General features: G+C 37.6%; 1 long non-coding RNA gene across 3 annotated transcripts in view; it reads left to right on the top strand.

Annotated features, from left to right (window-relative positions):
• The window catches only part of LOC117665431 (uncharacterized), a 146,716-nt gene extending 146,148 nt beyond the window's left edge, over positions 1 to 568 (top strand). For all 3 annotated transcript variants that reach the window (XR_004591347.3, XR_004591348.3, XR_004591346.3), the window contains exon 4: positions 18 to 568. This is a non-coding gene — a long non-coding RNA (uncharacterized LOC117665431). The remainder of the gene's footprint in view (positions 1 to 17) is intronic.
• Positions 569 to 23,501: the final 22,933 nt, after the last annotated feature.

Raw genomic sequence — 23,501 nt, 5'->3', positions numbered from 1 at the left:
CTGTTTCATTTTTCTAGACTACTCTTCGCATACAATGAGCCACAAGATCTACAAGGAACAAAAGCAGTTTGGAGATCATCAAATCCTATCTATTGCTTAAGGCGAAAAAATCAGCAGCATGTGTACATTTATCTGGTCTTATTCACATAAAGACACCTAAAATCTGAGCAGTTGCTGTGAAGAGATCTTGTGCAGCTAATCAAGCTATCTTTCTTCTTTGAGAAACTATAGACAGAACGTGATGTTCTGTCGGGTGCTAAAGGCCAAAGTGTGGGAAGAAAGGTGAAGCTAGAGATGCTGTGAAAGCAAAAAAAAAATAAAAATGAACCGTCCATAAGCTCAGTGGAGATTTATACTGTACTTTTCATAGTATTATGGAAAAGCTAACAGTTGTGATTTGATGTTAATGCCTTATTTTACTGTAACACAGAGAGAGTTGGAAGTCAATGCTTCTTTTTCTTTTTTCTTTTTTCCCTATCTTTCCTCACTTCTCTTCCCTCTTCCCCCCCTCTATTTACTTTTTTGTATTTTATAATACTTTATAACTCAATAAAAATGTTAAACTTGAGATTTGTACTGTACTTTTTTTTTAATAAGGCTAAGGTAACCTTTATTGTACAGTTTTCTGGGTCCACAATGGCACACATTAAAATTCTGATGCCCACTCTCAAAAGAATACACACACACACATACATATACTGTATACACACAGACAGACAGACAGACAGACAGAGATAGAGATAGAGCTAGAGATAGATAGAGACAGAAATAGAGATATACACATATATAAATATGGACTATGTGACATACATATATTAAAAATGGACTGTGATTTTCTCTATATAAATTATATATAGAAAATATACTCAGCCTCAGCCCCAGCTGAGAAGATTTGGTCTATTGAACTGTCTTTTTAAAAACACCTTATGTATCATTTATAACTTTATAGAAAACTATATGTTAAATCCCATATTATGCTAGGAAAATTAAATCACCCTGCTCCCATAGCAATGTGAAAAGAGAGACAAGCTACTTACTGTTTAGCCCTATTAATGTGGACAGTGGCTATGCTTTCCATCAGACTTATTCAACAGGAAGAAGTCCCAAATAACTAAGTTCAATAATCAAGAGGGGACCTTGATAACATGTTTCTACCATTCAGCAAAGAATTATGATACTACCACTCATACAGATAAATTTAGTACCTAGAAAGTTCATTGGAAGCAATATGTGAAACAAGAGACATATTTTCAGCTTCAAATGATCTTGTTAGGTATGCATTCACTCAATAAAGATTTGTCTTTTTTAAAAGGATACATCTTTCTCTCTGCACCCCCCCCTTCTCTCACATATACATATATACATGCCTTGGTCATATCTTGGTCACTGGTCAATGAAAATTCTCACTCTCTCTCTGTTTCTTATAAATATTTACCATTTGCCATTTATTTCCCATCCTTAACAGATACGTAAATATTTCATTTAAATGGAAACAAATTTCCATTTAAATGAAATATTTAATTTGCTTTTCCCACCCTGTACTTGCACTTCTGAATGCTATGGAGTTTCACTTTTGATTTTAAGCAGTTTCATTTTCTAAGTGCCATAGCCTTGTGCAATATTTGCATTCCAGGCACTGTAGGAGAATGTTGAAACCATAACTTCAAAGCTATTTGTTAAAGAATTTGTTTTATCAGTCATTCAGGCTCTTCATGTTAGGTTAAAACAACAAAGAAAAGGTGCCCTTTACCTAGTTTAATATCTCACTGTTCTTTCCCCACGAAACCCTCTGAAAAAGCTCCTCTGGCAGTTGGGAGAGCCTAGAGAAAGGATTAGGATAAGGAGCAAGCCACTGTACTTGTAGCGTGAATTTTAGAAGATTGACTTACCAAAATGCCTCCAGCTAGTTTCCCGTTTTGGTTTTTTGAGTTTTGGGGTTTTTTGCTTTGCCAGAGAACTCTTCACCTGTAATTCAGGAGAATGGGCACACTCTCCATCTATTGACTGGTATGCTTTTCAACGTTGCTCCATAGTGCTTTTCAATCTACTTTAAAGCTCAATTGAGAGATCCCTTCATCAATTGGCTGGGAAGAATAGGATGTCACAGCTATATATACTGCTCAAAAAAATAAAGGGAACACAAGCAGAAGACATCCGAGATCTGAATGAATGAAATAGCCTTATTAAATACTTTGTTCTTTATATACAGTACTTTATACACTGCTCAAACAACTAAAGGGAACACAAAACTACTGTATGTAACAAACAAAGTATTTAATAAGGCTATTTCATTCATTCAGATCTTGGATGTCTTCTGCTTGTGTTCCCTTTATTTTTTTGAGCAGTGTATAAAAATGCATAGAAATTGGGAGTTAGAATTCGTTCATTCTGATTCCCAGGTTGGCTGGATGTCTAATTACAAAGAAGAGCAGCAATCAGTATCCACAATACTATATGTTAATCTTTGAGCTACACTATTGCATCAACAGCTGGAACATGCAGTCCAGACAGGTATGCATATGGAGGGAGTATAGATGGGTATCAAGAGACCTACACTACTGTCACAATCAATATTTTAGGAAAATTCTCTTCCATCCTGTGGTGAGGCAGTCCCAAGTTTAGTACTCTTGAAAAACAAGTTTCCAGCAATTTCATCAATAAACTTGGGGCCTTATATCCTCCCCATTCTGCCTTCTGGCATCTTTAAGGATAGCTCTACAAATCATTATTTCCACCCTCCAATCTCTTGCAACACAATCTGAAGCTTACCTGCAAATATATTCACTTCTGATGACATTATTAATCCAAAAAATGTTTAGAGGCCTACAAAACCAATCAGCATTTCCTCCAGCTGTCAAATAGGAGAGTGTAAAAGAGTCACTTAAGCCATGTCATACTCCAAGTCTTTTTTAACAATTTTTTTTTAAAAAAGCCTTTTTAAAGGAAAATAAAATTAATTGCTAACACCACCATACACCTATTCTTCTTTTACTGATCTGGAAGAGGGTTTTCTTTTGTATTGAGCATGCATAATGGTCTGTGAGAATGTTCTTGAGAAACAGAAGAGGAGGAAGAAGGGCCATGGTCAGATAAGACCATTGCTGCTTGCAAAGATCGATGTTGATGTCAGAGATGTATTTTCAGTCTTGTAAGATTCTGTTAATGAAATCTTATAATAAAATTAAAACCGGTACTTGTGGGTGTGATTCTTATCTAGACTACTATCTACTTATCTATTATTATTATTATTTACTTCATTCATTAAACATGAAACGCAGCCAACTGAACATTCAAAAATGCATCACATTTATATTTATATATATATATTTTATTATTATTATTATTATTATTATTCTACACAAAAATGACAGTATACACAGCAAACGAGATAACCATGCTGGGTTTTGTATCACAAATCACTAGTCGAGCACTTCCCAAGTGTTTAGGACTGCGTGATGTATCAGCGGATTATGCGAGCAGATCCGAGTAAGGTGGGCTTCTGCAGCTGACCAATGGTGATCTTGTCAGCACCAATTGTTTTTAAGTGCTTGCTTAGGCACAGCTCCCAGTGTGCCGAGTACCACTGGAACCACCTGCACTGATTTATGCCAGAGTCTCTGCAGTTCGATTCTCAAGTCCTGATATCTGGTGACTTTTTCAAGTTGTTTCTCATCGATTCTGCTGTCACCAGGTATGGCAATGTCGACGATCCAGACTTTTTTCTTCTCCACAATCGTGATATTTGGGGTATTGTGTTCCAAATACTTTGTCAGTCTGTATTCAGAAGTCCCACAGTAGTTTTGCATGCTCATTTTCGATCACTTTTTCAGGCTTATGATCCCACCAGTTCTTTGTTACAGGCAGATGGTAGTTGTGACACAAGTTGTTGTTGTTGTTGTTGTTGTTGTTGTTGTTGTTGTTATATTTACCTAGACAGATCTTGATGGACTTGAATACTGGTCCCTATCCAACAAAATACAATTCAGTGATGAAAAAAGTCAGATTTTATACTTAAGCAAGAAAAAACAAATACACAGGTATAGAATAGATGGTACTTTGCTCAATAGCAGTAATTGTGAGAGGGATCTAGGAGTCCTGGTGTACAACCACTTAGCTAGCAGTATGCTGCAGCTACCCAAAAAAAAAGCCAAGTTCTGGGCTGCATCAACAGAGGGATAGTATCAAGTTCATATGAGGTGTTAGACCCACTTTATAATGCATTAGTGAGAATACCCTTGGAATTCTTCATCCAGTTTTGTTCACCATGATACAAAAAGAGATGTTGAGACTCTAGAAAAAGTGCAGAGAAGAGCAACAAAGATGATTAACGGACTAGAGGCAAAGATCAGTTGCAGGAATGTCTAGTCTAATGAAGAGAAGGACTAGGGGTGACATGATAGCAGTATTTAAGGGGTTGTCACAAAGCACCTGAAGGCAGGACAAGAAGTAACTGATGGAAATTTATCAAGGAGTGTTCCATCCTAAGGAGAAATTTCCTGACAGTGAGTATTACTAATCAGTGGAATGGCTTGCCTTCAGAAGTTGTGGGTGCTCCATTACTGGAGGTTTGTTATTTTTTTTTAAAGAAGAGATTGAATAGTCACTTGTTTGGAATGGTATAGGTTCTCCTGCTTGAACAGGGAGTTGAACTAGAAGACATATCAGGTCCTTCTGTTATTCTGTTATATGATATCCTCAGAAGGCTGACAGCAGTGGACAGAACGGTCTGCTGCATTCTATGGCTTTTCAGCAAATATTTCAAGGATGGTTTCCTAAATTGTATGTCTTAGTAACATGATTTGACTTATGAATTAGAAATGTTATGCTCCACTGATAATTTGAACCACATACCTTGCACATATGTAAGGAATTTTTGCACGTTCTATATAATGTATATGTTTCAGTTATATTGTTCAGCTAGTTTTTAGACCTCTTCCAAAGTCTGGAGCTTGTTTGTATTTCTTTTCCTAACTCTAAAGCCTATGCAAACACAATTAACAACATGCAATGCCAATCCATTATCTTCCCAACTGAAGTCTCTATAGAAGTCCATCAGGCAAGATTAAAAGAAAATAGAAATTCTGTAACAGTGATTATATAGAATCAACATATACATCTATGCTGAAAACAACAACAAAATGAAATGAAATGTAGCTGGATTTATGGAAATTACCAAAATATTTAATCTATATCTAACACTACACCCATAATTCAACATTTTCTGTGGTGAACCACAAGAGAAATGAGAGATAGTTGTGTCATTTCCAACATCTTTGGGGCCTGTTTTATATGTATCACATGTCACTGGGAGAAACTGTCCTAAACTTTCTCATAATATACAGTACATGTTTTTCTTAGAAATCAAAGGAAGAAGACATTTTTTATCTATTAAAATAGACTTTGACATATTTAACACAAAAGGCCAATTAACAATTACCAGTTCCCAGGTAAACCAAACAGAAATACAACTAGATGAGCTATTTCTACTTTATTGCAAAGCTATATTAACAGGATCTTTCAAGTCTGAAGGTACAAAGTTCCTATTGCCATTTTTAACCAACTGACCAATTAGGGCAGATCCATCTTAACTTTCTTTCTCTGATGGGACCATTGACTCTCTTGTCTTATTGTTTCTTAGGCAACATCTCTTCCCCTCATTCCCCAAGATCATCCAAACAGGTGAGTGGTGAGGAAAAATTTCAAGATTGCCCTACCTTGATTTTCTTTAATATAAGAAGGAAGAGAATTTATATTAGGCTTTCAAGATTCTGTTATCTACTCTATAATAAAATAGGGTTCCAATAGGCCATGTGGTCTCTGTTTTTTTTTTTTTTTACTTAGTCTACCTCAATGACCAGGCAGCTTCCAAAGAGCTTCAAGTTCTTTGAAGTGAAGAATTCACTAAGGATAGTAAAAGCTCCTTCACAAGTTCATTGGGGGCATAATAACTTCTTATGATCTTTGCTTCTAGTGAGTTTCCTTTGAATATTGGAGCACTGAAAACTTGTTTTGGCATAGATATTTGCTTTATGAATGGATAAATGCAGAACAAATGTGCAGGTAAATTAGCACTTTGGTAGAGAGACAGCATCCCAAGGTATTTCACCTTCATCCAGTTGAGAGCTCCCTTTTACCATGGGTAAAAACTAGTTTACTAGTTTTACTAGTTACATGCAAACTGCTTTGTGTACATCAAAGACACCACCCAGAAGTCAAATCGATGTTAGTAAAACATCTAGAGCACTAGTGTTAGTCTGTTAAATTCACCCCTTATTATTTATTTACCTATAGTTACCTATAGGTAAAGGTAAAGGTTCCCCTCACATATATGTACTAGTCGTTCCCGACTCTCATCTCTGTTTCAAAGCCGAAGAGCCAGCACTGTCCAAAGATGTCTCTGTGGTCATGTGGCCGGCATGACTAAACACCAAGGTGCACGGAATGCTGTTACCTTCCCACCAAAGGTGGTTCCTATTTTTCTACTTGCATTTTTTACACACATTTCGAACTGCTAGGTTGACAGAAGCTGGGACAAGTAACGGGAGCTCACCCCATTATGCGGCACTAGGGATTTGAACCACTGAACTGCCAACCTTTCAATCAACAAGGTCAGCATCTTAGCCACTGAGCCTCTGCGTCCCTTATACTACCCATTAAAATAAATCTCAGTGTAGTTTACAATTACATATTCCATATGGAATCATTTTAGGCACAACCTCTGGGTGTCCTTGTGTGCCATGTTTGGAAATTGAGCTGACTTATTTCCAACTCAGTTATAGTACAGTTGATACACATGCACATCTAGGCATCACTTTTACAAGCATTGTTCCTCCATTATTCATGGAAGACATGTTTATTCCAATAATGAAATGCCAGTTTGCTTTTTTCACATCTCCTCTTGAAATTGACAAGACCAACTGATAAACAGATTCCACCCCCCTTCTCTCTCTCTCTCTCTCTCTCTCTCTCTGTCTCTCTCTCCAATAGTGCTGTCAGGAAGGATATTTTTATTGGTGAACACCTGCAACAGCTTGAGATAGAGTAGTGATTTTTGATTTTGATTCTCAAAATTTCAAGGCTCCAGAAGTGAAGATTATTCTGAATCTCCTTTAAACTTCTGGTGGTTTGAGGAGTGAAAAAGGGAGTCCAGAGAATGTCCTACACCTCTCCAAATACTACTGCATTTCAACTGGAACAATAGCAAGTCTCCACAACGTTGGTCTGAATTTTGTGTACCATATATGGAATATATATTTATAGACTGTTCTTTCTGATTTTGAAAATCCTCTGAAACACAAAGGCATTCCAAACTAACATTACGTAAACTGTTCAGCTGAGAATTTAATATGAACAGAGTTTTTAGGAAGAAAATAGTGAAGAAATGAACAGTGAAAGAGACCTCAAATTCTGATTTAGGATTGAAGACATTGAACATCTGATGGTGTCAGGGCTTTATGCTAGAACTTCTGCTTTGCATCAGGAGGTCTCAGCTTCAATTCCAGGAATCCCCAGGTAATGCTGGAAAAACCTCTGCTTCTTAACAATACCGGGAGAGATGCAATAGAAAACAGCTTCCTATGCTCCTAAATTTTCAAAGGTTAATACAAAATCCCTGTGGTTCCCCAAGATATATAGTGGCATGACGATTTTTTTTTTCTGACAGAGATTTAAGCCGTTTTACTTGCTGTAAGGAATTGAAACAATTCAGTGACTGCTCCAAGTATATATCCCAGGAGAAACAAGATGTAAAATGTAAGACTATATTTCAGAGTATGTGCCTTCCACCAGTCAATTGCTTCCGTCTGTGTTCCCTATATGTCTGTAAAGAAGTCGATCTTTCTTTGCAAATTTTCTACAAACATGTTCCTCTAAAAGTGAATGTGCAATGCAAAACCTCAAGAGGAAAAGCCAAAATATTTTACAAATAGGTAACTGGATCTTCTTAGAGATCCTGGTTATAGTATAACCAGCATTAGTAAACAGTTTTATCTACTATTGCAAACTGGGCCTCCCAAACTGGAAATGAACATACCCTTAAGAGTGAGTCTGATTTGAGCTTCGCATAGATGAAAGGCAGTGAGACCAATCAGTAATGACTTATGAGTACCAAGGGAGGAAGTCAGTCTGCCTTTTTCCTTTTTCCCTTTTTTTTTTTTTCTGTCTAGAGGTTACAGATGTAATAGTCTAAAAAGAGAAACAAAAGGCAGAAAACTGAAAAGAATGTCTTAGGCTTTCTCAAAGGTTCATCATAATTCAGTTCCATATTAAAAGCCCAAACTTATTTCTAGAACAAAAGGGAAAATTGCTTCTTTATCAGTCAACCTCAGTTAAACAAAGTTCTTGAGCGAGATTGTCCAGTTCGGTCAAATGTTCTGGCCATCATCGTCACCATCATGAATATGATTCAAGAAGAACTATTAAAGTAAAATCTGTAATGCAAATACACAAGTTGTTGCATTAGTATAGCATTTTACTTTTAAAAAGAATTTTGGAAATTGTGTTATTATAGTATGTGCTTATTATTCCAGAGTACAGGTATTTATCAACTTACGACCATATTTTTGAGACCAAAATTTCTGTTGCTAACTATGGCATTTTAAAAGTGAGTTTTGCCTCATTTTATAACCTTTCTTGCCACAGGTGTTAAGTGAATCGCTGCAGTTCTTAAGTTAGTAACATGGTTTTTAAGTGAATCTGGCTTCCGCATTGACTTTGCTTGTCAGAAAGTTGCAAAGGGGATTGCGTGATCTTGAGACACTGCAAGTCATAAATAAACGTCAGTTGCCAAGCAACCAAATTTTGACACATGAACATGGGAATGCTGCAACGATCATAAGTGTGAAAAATGGTTATTAGTCACTTTTTACTGACCTCAGAAGGATGGAAGGCCGAGTCAACCTTGAGCCCCATCAGGATTGAACTTCTGGCAATGGGCAGAATTAGCCTGCAATGCTGCAGTCTAACTACTGCACCACTACAGAAGGATAATACTGAGATAATCTACAGCAGGGACGTCATACTCAAGGCCCGCGGGCCGGATCCGGCTTGCGGGGTGCTTAAATCCAGCCTGCAGGACCAGCTTGAAAATATCAAAGGACAAGTCCTGCGGTGCCTCTGACGGCTAAACCAGGCCTAGTGCGGCCCCCTGTGCCTCGTTTTCACCCTCCATGGCCTCCTGCAGCACTCTGCTGGCCGAAAAGGGGCCGAAAACGGGCCACGTACGGCCTGTTTTTGGCATCCCCGCCATCTAACAGCACTCTGCTGGTCAAAAACGGGTTGTGCAGGGGCCTCGGGCGAAGACGAGGCATGGGGGATTGCACAGACCCTGCGCACCCTGTTTTGGCCGGCAGGGTGCTACAGGAGGCCTCCACCCTGTCTCCTGCCAGACCGCAGAGAACTACAATGCTGATCCGGCCCTCGAAGAAATCCAGTTTGACACCCCTGATCTACAGCAAGAAAGTACAACCTTTTCTGATCTAATGATGATAGCTGAATTTTGAATCCTAAATCAGAAACTGCATTTCAAAATGTAAGCCGGGCAGGACATATATTAAATTTTATTTAGATTAATTTAAATGTAATTAACTTTAAAAATGCAAATGTACTATCAAGAACATGGTGGGAGCATATCTTCAGCGCCAGAACATTAAAAACTTTGTTGTTTGTGGCACAGGTTCTACAACAGTATATTCCATCTTTTTAGCAGAAACCATAAGACCTAGATTCTGCTCTTATTACTTGATTTTAATGTAAAGCAGTTCTTTAAATCTTAATTAATAGCTCTTAATTTCTGTCGTCTGTAAAGCATGACGATTAGCATTACAAAAACAGAATTATTATGAAGCTAGCATCTATTATCAAGGGGGAAAATGTATCTTCAGTACAATAGATATAGGATTAGTTATAATAAAGCAAATATTACTAAACCTGGAATTAGCAAAAAATAAATATTGCATTGAAGCTCGTAGACTAATGGGAATAAGTTTGTCCTAAACTCTTGAAAAAATTAATTGCCAAGAAGACTGCCCTTTTGGGTTTTTTAAAGATTTTTTTAGTTCCTTTTGCCCCGAGTCATATTTGTGTTCAGTTATGGTCTAATATACCAAGATATGCAACCAATGCCTCCTCCTGCTTCTTCAAAACTGTATGCCTTATGAAAACCCACAACGCAGCCTAACCTAGGGCAGTTCTTCCAGCAGACAGCACTGATATAATTACAGTAGTTTTTGTTGCAATAAACCAGATGTTCTTGTTCTGGAATGCAAGCATTTTCCCCTTCTTCAAGCACCATTTAATATGTTGCCTCTTTTTAAGCCTCACATCAGCTGTTCATAAAACTCTTTCCCCATTGAATATAGTTTACAGATTTCGTTTACAGATGCTTACAGTATGTCTGAAAAGAATGAGACAATGAGGGGGGGGAGGAATTTGATGGATTTTAGGAGAAGAAAAGAAGAAAATCCCTTTCTTCCTTTTTTTTTTCATTTTCCTGCTAAGTTTAAAACTATTCTTGCTCTGCTTGATGTTGAACTATCTAAATGTTTTAACTGATGTCATTTATTCTTGCCAGAAAATAAAAAGAATTTCATGTGAGCCATCCTACCCTCTAAAAATGTTCAGAAGATTTTATGAATTTTATTCATTTGTAAGAGAAATTTTAAGCACCTGTGTAATATTGAGAAGATGGTTTTTATCTGGTTTATATCTTATCTTTCCTGGGTTTTTTAAATTTTATTAAAAGGGTTTTTATTGCTTTGTGTGTTTGAATGCATTTAGTAACTCTGTAATTACCCAGATATTTTTAATCATGAATAATGTTTGGCATAATTTAATCATTATTAATTCTTTCTATAGTATATATAAAAGCGAAAACCACTCATGCATTAACCACAAAATCTCCAGAACCGTAAAGCCTACAAACTTGAAATTTGCCACATATGTTCCTCTTGGCTTCTAGGTGGATTTTTCGAAATGACCATCAGAGCATTAGTATTTCCTATATTATTATTAACACGTTCTGATGCTAAGGAGTTCTACTCCCCCTCCCCACCTCAAAAGAAATCTGTACCAAATGCAAAACACAAGCAGAGGAGAGGACTTTCACTTTCAGTTTCAGTTTTACATTCACAGCAGCAAGCAGCTTTACTACAGAACAATTCAGCTAAGCCACGCCCATCCTCCTTCTTTTCTCCTTCTTGCTCACACAGCAAATACTATTTGAGTTTCCAAACACCCCTCAACTCTCTCACACACTGACAGGATGCTAGCCAGATGAATACCGATGGATGCTGCAGGCTGGGACATTCTACTTTCCCTCCCTCTCTGTTCCAACTGCCACTTGCATTATATTGACACACTCTGATGCTACAGAGTTACACATTCTACATTAAGTTTCAAGCTGTAAGTGTCAATTTATCAAGCCTGAACACATAGCTTCCTAGCGAAGCATGGGCGTCCAGCTAGTAAAATAATAAATGCATAAAGAAACATAGTAGAGATTTCTCAGCTATGCTTGTAATAGTTCATCAGCTTCAAGGACTAAAGAACATATTATGTTGAATACATTGTGTGTCCTGTGTCTTTAAGGACAGTATTTCAAAATAAGGAACCATGATCTAAGCTGATGATTCCCTCCCGCTCCCCCCATCCCCATTAGAAAAAGATTTGGAGGCAGGACATATTTTATTATGATAGAACACAGAAGCCAATAGGGGGCTCCGAATTCAGATGATCCCTTTGCATTTACTTTCAAGTTAAAACTTGGAGTTCTATAATTGTGGATTACATGTAATACTGTGCTGCATTACACTGTAGTACTTTTCAATTTTGGTGCAATGCTTTATTTTATTTAATACTTCGTTACATAGCTCTGTTTGGATTTCTAAGATATTCAAAGCAGTTAACATAACAAAGAAACAAAAGAAACAAAAACAAAGAACAAACATCCCTATGCATTATACAATACTAAGTATACTACAATACTTTATACAATATTATAACAATACTATAAAGCAAATAAAATCCAATTAAAAATAATCAGGAACAAAACTCATTCTCAACTAATCATATCTCAATATCCTTTTAGAAATGTGATTAAAAATAAATCAAGATTCATAGTTCAACAAATGTGTCTTAGGGAAGAATATGATATAAAAATGTCAGTTCTTGTTTCAATGCATAATTATCTTAAGGAATCAAAACTTGGTTAGATTTGTTTTCATTCATTGTAAGCAACTGCTTTGTAAGGATGAGAAATTATCTCATGAAGCTAAGAAAAGCAGGAAGCTTTTGGAATGTAACAATTGTTCCAAAAAGGACAGGTTTGACATTTATAATTCAAGGCATTTTTGCTTTCACTTTCCAAATGACAATGCAAACTCTGAAACAATTCAGCCCTTTCCTGGATGTTTATAATACATATGATTGGTTCATGTGATGTAGATTCACCAACAACTAAAGAGTAAACCCCATCCAATCATTCCAAGTATCAAAAACAACCGAATATAGCTGGAGCTTCAGTGAATTATGAGATATTACTTTTTGTCATTTTTTTATGTAGGCTAAATAAAACTGGTCCTATTTCAGTTCTGGATGATCTCATACACAGAAAAAAAGATAACTCTGACAGGACCACAGAAACGACATAACATCGAGCAGAAGAGTTCTGAGAATTTTCTTTGATAACCAAGTTAGATAGCAAACTGCAAATGGTTCTTAACACTTTTGCAGCAGCAGCTTAATGTATTTTTCCTTTAATGATAGATGGACTGAGAGTTTGACTTGGTGCTCAGAGAGTACTAAAGACTCCACAGTTAACTAAAATGGATCAGGAACCAAGAAAGACTTACCTATGTCTTCTCCTGTGTCCTTCTGGCAATAATGACTAGAGTACTGTATAGGAGTATAAGACGCTCCAGAGTATAAGATGCACCTTAGCTTTTGGGGAGGAAAATAGGGGGGAAAAAACTGCCTCTGCCTACTAAGTATTCATCTGACTAGCGTCCTTAGCCTGGTCAGCTTCAAAACATTAGTTCGCTGGTTGTGAGTGCGCAATCAGCCTCTTTGGGGGGAGGGGAAGTGCGTCTTATACTCCAAAAAATACGGTATGTCCCAAATTCCCATTAGACTAGTGGATAAGGCAAATACAAATACAATCCTTCCATGAGGAGGGTTCTGAATGTTGAGTTAATGTGCATAGATGCATTTACCACACATTCTAGGCTACACATATAGACACATATACCCAGCTGGTAAAACTGCCCAGCTACAAATATATAAGAGAAACCTCATTACAGAATTATGGAACTGCCCAACTGCTCCACCATATGTACATCTCTGAAAGGGTTTTGTACTGGAATATACATCTTAATGATTTGGCTAATGGTTTAATTTAGCAGCATAGGAAAACGGGTACAGAAAAATGAGAAACAGGGATGGTGTACATAGATCATAGCTTGAACCTTGCATAGTAACTTGAAGAAGATATTTTGCTAAATGTAGACATCTAATGAAGAATGGTTATAGGAACTGGGCATGGCTAGTCTAGTGAAGAGAAGGACCAGGGGAAACATGATAGCAGTGTTCCAATATTTGAGGGGCTGCCACAGAGAGGAGGGGGTCAAGTTATTTTCCAAGACAGCTGAAGGCCGGACAAGGAATAATGGATGGAAATTGACCAAGGAGAGATTCAACCTAGAAATAAGGAGGAACTTTCTGACAGTGAGAACAGTTTGCTTTCAGAAGATGTGGGACCTTCATCACTGGAGCCTTTCAAGAAGAGATTGGACTGCCATTTGTCAGAAATGGTGTAGGGTCTCCTGCTTGGAGGGGGTTGGACTACATGACCTACAAGATCCCTTCCAACTCTGTTAATCTGTAAGGCATTGATTGTAAAATCACTTGAAGAAGGAATGGGCTCTTCTTGAATCATTAGAACAGGAAATGCCAACATCAGGAGGAAGGCAGCCTTGCAAGTGGAGAAACCACTAGACCGCCTGTTGTGGTTTGTCTTTAAGCATGTGGTAGTACAGTGTGGAAGCAGCTGCTGAAGACCGAGACCTGGGATTTTAAAACTAATACATATTTCCCACCCCCCACCTCCTTGTCGGAAGCAGATTATTCTGAGAAAGATGTTGGTGGCTGTCCTTTTATGTACCAACCCTTGGCATTTGGTTCCATTTTATCCTGCTACTCCTCAAGAATATTGTACTCACCTTTTGTGTTGTGAACATTTCTCTTCCAGGCCCTCTTGATGAAAGGTAGGCTACTTGATCTTATTTTGGAGGGATTTTTACATCCTGTACTGACAGAAGGTGGTAGCCAATAATTATTTTTTGTAGGGAAGCTGTTTATGAAGAAATTATGTAATGGTATTAGCCATACACATAACCAGTCATTATAGTAACAGTAACAGAGTTGGAAGGGACTTTGGAGGTCATCTAGTCCATCCCTCTGCTCATGCAAGAGATCTGTATTGGGGATTTGAACCGCCGAACTGCCGATCTTTCTGATTGACAAGCTCAGTGTCTTAGGGTTCCACTATGAAGCATCCCCATATGATAGATGCATTTGAATATCACCTGCTTCATTTCTCTAAATCTTCTCTATATGTGCAAAGTAATGTGTTTCAAGATCAAACCACAGTTTATCATGGGAGACCAGGCAGCAATCTGTGATTTGAATCAACATACCAAGCCAAGATTGGGCTACAATAATTATATCTTTATAATGTTAGTGGCTTAATGATTTGATGAGACACGAATAAAGCCAAGCTGTCACATTTCACATATATAAAGGTAGACAGTTTCACACACTGGAAATAAATAACCATCTAATTCCAATCTCTGATGCATGTGAGGATAGCATCAGCCAAATTCTCCCACTTGACGGCAGGACAAATGGGTTCCTGGTGTAGTCTTCTGACATTTGCAGAGTTTCACCAGTAGTATGCTTACCTCAGGGGACCAATCTGCTAAATTTATACTTTGTCAAATATAAAGGCTTCCCATAAAGTGGATTTTACATGACTTTGAAACATGGTGTAATTTTTCACTGATGTGGTAGAGGATGCAGACATTGCTGGCCTGATTTTATAGAAATCTTTGAAAACAGTCCATAAAGTATTTGAGGAAACCTAAGAGGCACCCACAGGTTTGGAAGGAGATGATAGAACACTGCTATTATGCAACCACAGCCAGCCCCCCACTTTGTAAAAAAAAAGGAGCTGTACTGTATCAGTTTTACATTTTTGCCTTCTTTAACAAGAATGTCAGAGTTAAAATAGATAAATAAATAGGCCTGTCTTGGGATCCAAGCTTCAGATCCGTTTCATCACAGAGCTTGTAACTAAGGCCTTTACATTTCCTCATATGGCCATGCTCTGCTCATTTAATGTTTCCACAGAACACACTTTCAGCTTCCAAATGTTTCTTTGCTCAGCCATTATTGCAATTGTATAAAACTTCTGCTTGAAATTCACCTGGCTCTGAGACATTGTCTTAGAGACAGAGGCAAACCTGACAGTCTTTTTAAGAGAAACAGAATCCTAGGCAAATGTCCCCCCTGATTTATGACAAATATACTGTAGGGAGGTTTTCTACAGCCGGATGGCTGGAGTCTATAGTGTTCATAGAAACACTAACCCTAGAATAACCTTTTGCCAGAGGTTATCCTACAACTGACCCTAAACTATTCACCTCTAAAAAAATTGCCCTTCCCCCCAAAGTACCCCTTATCCTAACTGACTCTCTTTGAAGCAGAGGTAAGGCAAGGGTCAGTTACATGCAAGTTGTCCAAAATAATAAACTCAAAGAGTTTAACTAAGGCCAGTATTCAAAATACTGGGTGGTCTAAAAGGTGCTTCTCTTCCCTTCAGGGTGATTGCTTCCATTCCTAAATCTTTTTCTACTTCCATTTCATATTCATATTCATTTCATATTCACAGGGGAGTACGAATCTGGCCCAATTTTTCTGCACAAAGTCTTAAGTCTTTGCCACCTTTGATAGCCCTAACAGAATAAGAGAGTTGGAAAGGGCCTTGGAGGTCCTTATTCTAGTCTTCTAGCACAGCACATGTTATTTTGTATTCCATTGATGTTGCTAAGTATAGGGAGAAAATAAATTTAAAATAATGAGAAGGAAATGATCCAAATGAAAAGAAAGGGGAAAAAATGGAAGTTTTTTTAAAACCCATGTTTGGGCCATCCCTATTAGCAATAGCACTTACTGTATTTTTCAGAGTATAAGATGCACCTTTTTCCCCCTAAAAGGGGGTGAAAATTTGGGTGCGTCTTATACACCAAATGTAGCCCCACCCACCCACTGGCCCCCACCCTATCGCCTCTGCCTCCCAGCAATTTACCTGCTTGCAGCAAGCAGCAAGAAGAAACAGCCCATTTCAGCTTCAGCACAGCCTAATTAGCACAAGTTGATTGTCAATTGGATCAGCCTCCCGACTCTCAGCTGTTTCAGGCTGCAGGGATTGCCATTGCCTATTGCTGTGCGGGCCTCTCTGCTTGCTGCAAGGAGGTAAATTGCTGGGAGCAGTTTTTTTTTCTTGTGCTAATCAAGCTATACTGAAAATGAAAATGAAAGTAAAGCAGGCTGTTTGCTGTTTGCTGCAATGAGGCAAAATTGCTGGGAAGCAGAGGCAGATTTATTTTTCTTGTTTTCCTCACCAAAAAAGGTAGGTGCGTCTTATAGTCCGGAGCGTCTTATACTCTGAAAAATACGGTAGACTTATATACCGCTTCACAGTGCTTTCCAGACCTCTCTAAGCAGTTTACAGAGTCAGCATATTGCCCCCAACAATTTGGGTCCTCATTTTACCCACCACAGAAGGATGGAAGGCTGAGTCAACCTTCAGTCTGGTGAGATTTGAACTGCCCTCTCGGCAGTCAGCAGAAGTAGCCTGCATTACTGCACTCTAACCACTGTGCCACCATGGCTCATATTACATTTTGTTTTCAAAGCAACCCAGCAAGGTTGTCCATGGCACACTAATCCTACATATGGTTTAATTAAGTCAAGAAGCTAAACCATAGGGGAAGTAATTCATATTTGACAGCACCCAATTAAAATCAAAGAAAATTATGTCCCGGCCAGAAATACAATGGCCAGAGATAACATGCAGAAAGACAGTTTTTCAAATCCTGCCAAGAATCCTGTTATAAAGAAATAAATCCACACTAACCAACATACTGTACTGCTCCTTTCACACTCTGCTGAAGAAGTTGTACTGATTGGCATTGGATGGCACCTTGGAATACCACCTGCATTTTTACATGGCCTTGAAAATTTGCTCTCAGTTGCCTCCCCCACCCTCTGGTTTCTCTTCCCCCTGCTCCCCTATGCCTCTGTGGGAAATTCTGAGGATCTACAGCAAGATGAAACTTTCTGAGGCTGACAACTGTTATGACAAACAAATCTTAAAAGCATAAACTTAGATTTCTGAGGACACATTCATTAACTTGAGGGGGGGAGAACAGATCCCCACTCCCCCAATGGATGCCCCACAACTGCAACACTATTGCAAATTACACACCTAACCTGTAGGTCTGTAGGAGCCTAGCTGAATGCCTTCACCTAGGGTTCGAATAGTAGTATCACAATTCGATGTTCACTTCCTCCATAGTTTTATCACGACATTAAGAAATTAGGACAGAATTCCATGATATCTCAAAAAAGTCAAAGGTACGAGGGGGGGGAGGTCTCTTTGTACCACTGACAGCTCATGCTCTTAGAAGGGAAAGAAGTTGACCATAAACTGGGCAGCTAAAACCTCTCCATAAATTTATTTAAAGCAATGTCATCAACCATGGTGATGCTGGCTCTAACATCAATGGGTTACATTTTTCCAATCCATTCTTGGTGCAAGTCATTGAGCTAGGCAGCCAAAATTGTTTCTGATTTATAATTGGTCCAAAAATCAATTTGGAATAATTTTCAATTGTGGCTGGGCAATCTTGTGGCCAACTTGGGCATCTGAAGCTCAAATGTACACATTCTTTTAGATTTAAAGCCAAACCTGCCCACATCTCCTTCCACTCTTTCTATCTCCCACTCCAGATTCTTGATTTCCTGTCGGTATTGACAGCCATTTTGGGATTCATTTTCTACTGACCTGCTAATTAATTAGCCAGTGGAAAACACAAGCCAGACTCCATATAGCTCTATCAGTTGATTTAAAAAAAAAAAACAACCAAAGGAGAGACAGATCTAATTTGAATGATCATTTCTACTCAAGAATCCTAGAAGCTAAGATAGATAATATAACCCTCTCTGTCACCCTGTATCCAAATTTTTTACTACTGGTTCTGTGGGCGTGGCTTGGTGGGCGTGGCACAGGAAGGATACTGCAAAATCTCCATTCCCTCCCCACTCCTGGGGGGAAGGATATTGCAAAATCTCCATTCCCACCCCACTCTGGGGCCAGGCAGAGGTGGTATTTGCCAGTTCTCTGAACTACTCAAAATTTCCGCTTCCGGTTCTCCGAACTGCTCAAAATTTCCGCTATTGGTTCTCCAGAACTTGTCAGAACCTGCTGGATTTCACCCCTGTCCTGTAGACATATGGAATGTTCAATTCTGGGCCTTAGTTATCTACAATAACTTTTTTTTTTATGTTTCTCTTTCTTTTGCTACTGCCTTTTGAAGGGAATAGATGCTAACCTTCTCCTTCCCTCAAGGAAGCATTCTGTACTTCTAAAACCTGTCCATCAAAGCCACTTATGACAGATTTCAAAAGCCTGGAAGGGCAAGACTTACAGCTAGGTCTCCGGAACTGTTGTTTCACATCCTTAGGCTGTACATAAACTGGCCTTTATTCAAAATTTCATTAACCAAGCAACTGATACCCTAAAGCTGTCAAAATGAACAGCATCCAAATCAGCTACATGCAAGCAATTTCATCCACAAAATAGGCAGATTGTATCAAATTTTCAAAGGTTCTGACAGGCAGCTGATTATCTGAATCTTTTTGCCTTATTTTTGACCATTGAAAATTTTCATTAGATAATATTCTGCAAAACCAATAGAGAAGTAAAACCTGTTTACTGTCAGCACCAATGCTGGAGTGAGTCCTGAAGAATAAGCTCTATTTTAGTTTCTTACTTGTGTTCAGTCATGGTCATCAGGAGATTTCTAATCTCTAAATAAAAATCAATAAAATTCAAAGACTTTCCTTTCAAGATTCCCAAATATGAAAGTAAAATATTTATGCAGGTGGAATAATAATTAACAGATAGCGCAATACTTTGTTCCTGGTCATCACATTCTCATGGGTAAACACCTTTCTTCTACATTATCTAGTTCCTTCTGCTCCCATCTCTACTTCCTGTGTAGCAATGTGCTTCCTCTTTATTAGAATGATGCTACTTCTAGTTCCCCCTGGGCAGCCCAAACATTCTCTAAAAGAAAGAAAAAGCATAAAACCCAGAAGGATTTTCACTTCAGTGCTGAGAATTTTGAAGCTGATGTTGAGAACATTTTGTAATAATAACCTGTATTTATTTACATGATCTGTACCCTGAATTATTGCTCTAATAAACAAATTAAAACGTCATGCAGGATTTATCCTACTATTGAAAGCTGAGGGTAGTTTTTCCTTTGTTTTCTTCAGTCTGTGTGTGGATTAGTGGTGACGGGGCTAGTGGAGAATTAGGAGTAACAAAGAAATTAATAATAATTAATAATGAAAGAAAAGAGGTGATGATGTGAAGAAGGAGAATTGAGTCAGAAAATGATTGGAAGAAAAAAAAATCATCGCTATCATTTAAAGTAAATGTTCTAAGTAACTCTAGCAAGGAAACTTGATGATTGCACGGCTCAGCTGGGCATGGGGGGTGGGGGCAGGGATTTTTGCTACCGGTTCTCCGAACTGCCTCTGCCATCGCTACCTACTCGCCCGAGCCAGTCGGAACCAGGAGCATTTCACCCCTGGTATAGCTACTATTGATGGCTATTCCCACAAATAACCCTGTTGACTGAATTTATTATGGCACTTGGCAATAGGTTTAGCAAATATGTAACAGTACCCTCAAGATGAGCTTCATGAACAAAAACAAGTTCAGTTTATAATTTTTGAAATTGTTTAGCACTTCTAACTGATTGTGACATCTAACTGGTAAACTTCATTCATCTCTAAGAGGCCAGAACCTTGCTTGCCCCTTACAGCGCAGTTATAAATAGAGAGTATCATCAAATAATAAGTTGACTTTTCAAGATAAAAGTTATACCATTCATCCTAAGAAAAAATAAATTATGGAAACTGGACAGAGCAGAAGAGTTGATCTTGCTTTTTCTCTCTTTCTGAAGAAAAAAAAAGTAGGTCTTATATCTTCCTTTGATGATTTTTGAGAGCTGATTGAGAGAAAATTTGTCGTCTTCACAGCAATGAGATTGTTAGCTGTTTAATTTTCTGCTTGAATGAAAAAAAAATGAGCAGACTTGAATTTCTGCTGCTGTTTATCAGCTTTCATTCCAGTAACAGCTTGCTACAATGCAGTTCATGGAAATTTTGTAAATTGTGCATAGAAACCACTGTGTGAATCTCTTGATTCCAGGACAGAAGGGGTAAAATGAAATATCAGTTCCAAGTTTTCCGGAAATCTAGTCAAAATAAATATTCAGAACCAAGGTTTATGAAAATTAATAGCTGACTGACTCTAGGGATTATAAATTCCTAACTATAAATTCCTAAATTCATGCACTAATTATCTCCTTCTCTGTGTATATCTAGATCACTGTTGGCTGGATAAGTCCCTGCAGTTTCCTTGGCAAGGATTTCAGAAGTACTTTGCCATTGCATCCTTTCTAGAGATGAGAGAGAGTGATTGAAACCAAGGTCACCCAGATGGCTTCATGCCTAAGGCAGGACTAGAACTCACAGTCTCCTGGTTTCTAGCCTGGTCCCTTAACTACTACAGCAAACTGGCTCTCTTATGAATCACTTCTACTTTAAGATGATTTGAAGGTACCATTCAATTTTGTTGAATGCTTTTCTCAGTGAGCAACTAGCTTGATCCTCAGCTGTATGTTAATGATGAATAATATTAAGAATTTTTTCTTTCTATGGTCTAGCCTTTCCCATTTTGTAAACTTTTTTTCATTGCACTGTATATTAGATAATTGATAGTACTCTGCTTTTGAAACAAAATTGAAGGAATGTTCTTATGATATATGTTTATGAGTGTATAGAAGGCTCCAGGCTATGTCAAGCCTCTTATTTAAAATTAGTTATTCTTACTGTTTCTTGCCAACATACTTACATATTTTTTTACATGTATATTTAATTTTATTTATTGTTACTGACATGGACTAACAGCTGAATCTCTTATATAATTTGGCTATGAAATTATTGGAACTGGGACATGATATTATTGCATTGTAACATAGGGAAAACTCTTATTTAACACACGTTTATTTTTACATGCAATGGGCCAGATTTTCAGCAATTTACATCATCCATGTAACATCATTATGAAGTATAATTGCTTGCATTTATTTATTGATTTTGGTATACACAAACAATGCATCAATTTGTGTCATTTGCATCCTGCAAGCTTACAAGTTAAAATAATGTTTAACTAATGTTTGTAGATAAATAATAAATCCAGGTAGTCCTTGACGTATGACCACAATTTAGCAAAATTTCTGTTACTAAGTGAGACAGTTGTTAAATGAGTTTTGCCCCATTTTATAACCTTTCTTGCCACAATTGTTAAGTTGCAAACATGGTTGTTAAGTGAATATGGTTTCCCCATTGACTTTGCTTATCAGGAGGTCACAAAAGGTGATCACATGACCCCAGGACACTGAAACCGTCATAAATATGAGCCAGTTGCCAAGTGCCTGAATTTTGATCACGTGACCATGGAGATGCTGCAATGGTCGTAAGTATAAAAACCAGTCATAAGTCACTTTTTTCAATGGCGTTGTAACTTTGAATGGTCACTAAACGAAGTGTTGTACTGTAAGTCAAAAATCATAAAATTGGATGCGGTCAAGTGATGAAATGGAGACTAGTGTGCCTGTGTTGATATTATAGTGGGATTATAATAATATTATATAATTATATAATTATAATAATAATTATTATTGTTATTATAATCCCAGTGGGATTCTGATTGCACGACTGTGCAGCATTTCCTGTCGTTTACAGTATTTTCTGTAAATTCCCTTAATTTTACTTCTAATTTTACTTCAAAATCCCTTGATTTTACTTCCATGTGCTTTTATGTTTTTGGGTAGAAATTCTATACATAGATTTTTGAATTATGAAAGAAGTGATTATCTTGATATATTTTTTAAAATGTTGATCAGAGTTTTCCATCTCTGTAAGAATGAAATTTAGAATTTTTAGACAATAGTCTCTGGTGGATTTACATCTTTTTGGCTGTTTTTCCTACTTATCCCCATCTAAATTCATTCCCATCATCCACCTTCTTTGAGTGAATTGAAGATAGTTACTCTCAGTAAGAATTAGTGGATTGCAGCTGTTTGCCACTGCTTCTAGTCTATTTAATTTTATTTCAATAATCGCCTAATATCTAAAAAGTGGAAGTAATTAACTTATATTAATTAACCGCAAGTGATCTGAAGTACTTTCAATGTGTGTTATCTGCATTTCATTTCCACTCATCAAGAAAACAGTGTTGTACCTAATTGCCACCATAGCAAATGCAAGTGTAGCATAGGATTCTCATTTAACACCACCAATAGAGAGCCACACTTCCTAATTAATCTTCCATTTGAGTAAGTGACATTTATTATGAATCAGTAGGAAGAAACAGTGTTACTCTGAGACCTTAATGCAAATCAGGGAGCATTTTTATGTCAGTCAGAAGATTTTGAGAGGCTTGGCACTCATGGTTTATTTAAGTACCATCACTGCAGATTTTAAAACATTGGGGGTGGGGTTAGGCATAGTCCAGCTGCATGAAATGAAGTCCTTGGTGATGCTTCTTACCCATGGAGCTCTCCACTGCCACCCCTCCCAGCTTCTTCTAATGCATTTTCTTCAAACCCAACAACTTCAGGAAGGAATATTTTGAGCATATATTGATGCTGCTGTTTTCATTTAGCTGCATGAAAGGTTTTTACCATATACATTAAAAACCTATTGCTCTGGTCTCTGTAAATGGGGGAATCTGTTTTAAACAACTCTTCTCCCAAATAAATAAATCTAATCTTCTACTTGTAATATAAATAAAAAGTTCATAACCTCAGCATCGGAGGGAAAAAAAAGAACTTGGAATTTTATGAGGGAAATGTTACAGTGTGTTCAAAGGAGGAGGAGAACATCTTTATGTAAAAATTGCATAATCAAATGTTCTACAAGAGTGCTTATCTTCCTCTGTCTTAAAGAGAGTCAGTCAGACAGAATTCCATATACCGGTATGTATGTATCAGGCGGATGCTAGTCCATTAATAGAGGGCTGCATCCAATGTTATATAAGCAGACTTCAACATGTGCAACAGTTCCCTTGCTCTACTCCTCCCTTC

Source organism: Pantherophis guttatus, chromosome 1, assembly GCF_059756535.1.
Source record: "Pantherophis guttatus breed Tessera chromosome 1, ASM5975653v1, whole genome shotgun sequence".
NCBI lineage: Eukaryota > Metazoa > Chordata > Lepidosauria > Squamata > Colubridae > Pantherophis > Pantherophis guttatus.
Note: the sequence above shows the minus strand (reverse complement) of the source record. Positions and strands in the feature narration are given on the sequence as shown.